This window comes from Nuphar pumila, chromosome 13 (genome assembly GCF_984573655.1).
Source record: "Nuphar pumila chromosome 13, dmNupPumi1.hap1.1, whole genome shotgun sequence".
NCBI classification, from domain to species: Eukaryota; Viridiplantae; Streptophyta; class Magnoliopsida; order Nymphaeales; family Nymphaeaceae; genus Nuphar; species Nuphar pumila.
In genome coordinates, this window is record NC_143261.1 from 61,068,134 (window position 1) to 61,072,965 (window position 4,832).

Here is a 4,832-nt window from a genome sequence, read left to right on the forward strand (position 1 = left end):
AAACACCTAAAAAATGAGTTAATCCGAATGACTTTTGTTATCAGGAAAGTCCTTATTTCTCTAACTTGTTTATTGAAATGTTTGAAAATAGTAACAGAGTTTATTGCTTTGCTAGTGCTGACGTTGGTTTTCAAAAATGCTGTTTAACATCTATAAGACTTTAACAACACTTCTCAATTATTAATTGTGATATTTTTAATGACATTTATCTCATACTTCAAATGAGGTTTGCATATAATGTATATTATATATAATATATATTATATATAAAATATACATTATATTCTATGTTGTATATATAGTATTCTATGTTATATAACTTATATTAGTATTATTATATACAGGCTGAGCCAGGCTGCAGGCAGGGCACGGGCTGCCCGGCCCGGCCCAATCTACTAGCATTTAGTCGGATTGCTTTTTAAAATCGGATCCAACTCCGAATCCGATTTCGTGAAAGCCTTTGTTTGGAAATTTACAAGAAAACAGAGGCTATATGTGGAATGTCAGAAATGTGAGGCCCATGCCTGGAATAAGGGGTAAAACGTTGGCCTTAAATGGGATTTTCTCAAATAAATACGAACGAGAGAGAGAGTACTCCAACATAAATACAACGACCAATTGAAAAAAACGTCGTTCCCTTGTTTCCTGAGAGAGAGAGAGATGCAGATCTTTGTGAAGACCCTGACGGGGAAGACGATCACTTTGGAGGTCGAGGGTAGCGATACCATCGAAAACGTCAAGGCCAAGATTCAGGTGCTTTGGAGGCACAGGAGATCACGCCTCCCTCTCTTTTTTTTCTCTCTCTTCGTGCCCTTTCTTCCTTTTTTTTTTTCTTCTTTTCATTTTGTTGGGCGCTTTTGGTTTGTTGGTATTGCTTTTCCGAGGGATTTGTGTCAGGAGCAGGAGGAGAAACCGGTGCTCTGAGTATGAAATTTGGTTTTTCTTTTTCTTCTTTCTCATTTAGGACTACCGTTTTGCTGATTGGTAGTGACATACCCATCTATTGATTCTCTCTCTCTCTTGATGGAAGGGCTCATGTTTTTGGCTCTTAATTTTCGTTTTATTTTTTGTGGTCTTGCTTTTAGAACAGAAAAAGGGTTCACAAATCCATCTTTTAGCTCCCCTTTGAAGGAATGTGTTGGGTTTTTGGATTACAAACTTTGCATGGATTAAGAAGTTGAGGTTTGGGCCTTTGTGTGGTTCGGCTGGTTTTCTGAGTTTCATCTTTTCGGTCTGATTTCTGAGACGGAGATTTGGTTTTTCAATGGATTTTTTGGTCCTATTCCCTCTTTTCAATGTTCCTTCCATTGTTTTCTTCTATTGGTTTTGTGGGTGATAGTCTAAATAGAGAATATGGGTGTTATGTTTTCTTCTGGATAAAGAAGGCATTCCCCCTGATCAGCAGAGGCTAATATTTGCAGGGAAGCAGTTGGAAGATGGGAGGACTCTTTCAGATTACAACATCCAGAAGGAGTCCACCCTTCACTTGGTTTTGAGGCTTAGGAGTGGAACGATGATCAAGGTGAAGACACTTATCGGGAAAGAAATAGAGATCGATATCGAGCCAACCGATACCATCGACAGGATCAAGGAGCGTGTGGAAGAGAAGGAAGGCATCCCGCTTGTACAACAGAGGTGTGGTCTCTGTGTTTTTCACTGATTGCCGATGGGTTTATCCGATCACTTAGTTTAGAAAGAATTGTGTTTTCTTGGTTGAGCATTTGCGTGTAAGTTTTTGTTTCTAGTGTCCCTCTGATTTATCGTCTTGTTATTTGGTTTCACATTGTTTAGCTGTTCTGGAATCTGAATTTCTCTTGTCAACCTTTAATTGGTTTGCTTGGTTATTTATATCTTAAATTTCTTCATTTGGTTTTCTATTCAGCTAATTTTCCTAACTGATGTTTCACTTTTTTTCTCCATCATCGGCATTACCGTTACTGTTATATGTTTCCTGCTTCTTCGATTGTCAAGCTAGGTAACTATCCCTAGTTGGGTTCAAACGTTGCACACCTTGGCTACTATAATGCAACTTTTATTAATCTAGCTATCAGTGTAATCAGTTGTTATCTGTGCATTTGATTGTCCCCTTGGATAGCTGTGCCCAGCTCCCCTCTTTTATAACTGGTTCATATGATCTGTTTCTCAGTTCTATCTATTTTTGTGTGCTGGTTGTAGTGATAGCATTTCATCTCATCCTCGCTGTAATATGTATGGTGTCTTTTGTAGGGGACACAATCGAGTTCTGTCCTGCTCGTACAAATACCTATCAGTGTACAGTGTACATGCTTTATTAAAGACGGATAATGTTAACTTTTCATCTAATTTTCTATTCATATTTTCTTTCTATAATTTGTCGTAGATGGCTTATTGGATTAGAAAGTTTTGGTGTTTGGGAAATTTTGACATTGACCTTCTTTCACTTTTATTTCTTGACATGTGCACATATTTTTGCAAAATAGGGTGAGATGTTGAGTTGCATGTTGTGTGTGTGTGTGTGTGTGTGCTCGCTTGTGCACATGTGTGTGGGTGTGTACATGTGTGTGTGTTGCGGGCATGTGTATGCATGGTTGACAAACCAAGAATCTCAGTCAAATCTCAGTTGACCTGCAACTCATGACTTGGCAAGTCAACTCAGCTGACTCGGGAGTTTTTTCTTAATATATTTAAAAATACAAATTTTCATGAAATAAAACTATATATTTAAAATATTCAAAAAGTTATGAAAATGTAAAAAGAAGAAATATGATTAACATGAGAAATTAGAAGTCACATATCATGTCATTTTTAGTGGTTGTTTTGATAACCAAGTATATCTATGAGTACCAAATCAAGTACAAGTATGTCAATTAGATGCATGTGGAAAAAGTGTAGAATGCTGTAAAATAAAAAGGTATTGGATTTACAAATTTAATCACATGGGACATGGAGATATTCAATTAATTGCATCTACTGTTAGATTGCAGCGCATAGGGAGAAATCTGCCCATGTCAAAAATCACAACTTTTCGGTTGTAAAAGGACTTTTTCACCCTTCACACGTGAATTTCCTTTGATATGTGAACTTCCCTCTCAAATATCCAAATATGTGAATTTTCTCTTACACATTTGCGAATGTCCTTATGCTTTCACATTTGTGAATGTTCTGACCTTCACATGTGAATGTCCAAATGTCTTCCTGCTTGTGCTCTTATGTGATTTATAGTAAAAAGAGTTTATTGAAAAAAACTGACACTCCAAAAGCACGATGGGCATTTGGCAACACTTCAAAAGTATCACTAAAGCCTTTAGCAAAGCTTTTGCCTTTAGTGCCGCTTCAAAAGTACATATTTGGGAGAAAATCGTAAAATAAAAGAACGCCGTTTGCATATTTTGGGATAAAATTTGCATATTTGGGAGGACATTTGCATAAAATTTGCTATCTCCCTGGTTATAATTTTGAACAGGGTGCCTAAGAGTGAAATTGGTCTGAACTTTTTAATCTCAATCTCCTAGGTTATTTAGGAAAGAGGACCAAGAGGGATTCACCCCCATCTCCCTGGCAAACATGAGTTTCTATAAAGATAGTTAAACACTGCCATAAAGTCTCTCTGGCATGCTGGCCAAGCCACCTTAAAAAATTCAACAAGGAATCCGTCCACCTACGGGGCCTTGTTGTTGAGGAGTTTTCATTTTGTTTGCTTGACTTCATCTACCAATAAACCCCTGTTCACGAAGTCTTGCACCCTCGAATTAAAACAACCCATGGGGGTCTCACTTATGTCAAGAGAGTCCTCACCCATATTGGAGGTAAAAAAAAGTCACTAACGTATTTTGTTGCCTCCCTTTAGATTTCATCATTCTCATAAAGATGCCCTCCAATTGACAAGGCCAAGTGAAGTTATTTCTTCTAGAGGAAGCGAAAGAACTTAGTATTTTTATCGCCACAACACATCTAATGTACTTTGGATCTTTGCTTCCATTTAATCTCCTGCCTTGCTCTTCATTCTGATATATCATCGATCAATAGCTTTTTCCTGTCATTTAATCCCTCCACCTCATGTGCATCACCCCGCCATGCTGCCATCTCCCTCTGCATTAAACACAGTTCCTCTATCTGCTTGAATCTCACAACCCCTTCTCCTTTGGATCACTCAATTAATCGAGTTCTTATGTGGTTTATTTTTTTGTGAATATAAGAACAGCCTAAGCGGCTACCTGCGGGTGGGCTCACCATCCTTCTATGCTTTCAACCAGCTTTGGGTCCCTCAACTACCATAGTTCAAACTTGAACCTTCGATTGCTCATCCATCTTACCTCCCATTCGAGCATTATTGATGTGTGATCCGAAATGGATATAGGCGCCGCCCCATGGTGGCTCGTCCATCACGGAGTCGCTCCCACCACCCCTACTCACAATGAACCTTTCAAATTTCTGCATGCAAGGGTCTCTTCTCCTGACTGACTAGGTATAAATGTTACACCAACCTTGTGAAAATGGATTTCAGAAAAGAGATCTCAAGCCTAGAGGCACGTTCTTAAGATCGCTATCTTTAGAACTTCAATCGCCCCACTCCGGGAAGACCGAAGATGCGAAAAGGGGTTTGATGCGACTGAGTTCCCAGGATACAACTAGGCTTGAACCTCTAGAGAGTCACTGCTTTGCAAGGACAGATGATCTCTACCACACTTGTACTCTGCAAGCCAAATCGAGAAGAAGGAAGAAGAAGATATATATTTTTTTTTTGAGAGTCGTAAAATTCTTGTATATTCAAAAGACGAAATAGAAGATATTTATAGACTTTTAGAGAGGCCAAAACGTTTTGCGATAAATGAGATTAATGGCCATAAATCTGA

General features: G+C 38.5%; 1 long non-coding RNA gene across 1 annotated transcript; it reads left to right on the forward strand.

Moving 5' to 3' along the window:
- The first annotated feature begins 655 nt into the window (after positions 1-655).
- LOC149818506 (uncharacterized) lies at positions 656-1,895 on the forward strand. The gene is made up of 2 exons (XR_016427437.1): positions 656-753; positions 1,422-1,895. It is a non-coding gene; the product is annotated as an uncharacterized LOC149818506 (long non-coding RNA).
- The last annotated feature ends 2,937 nt before the right edge of the window (positions 1,896-4,832 follow it).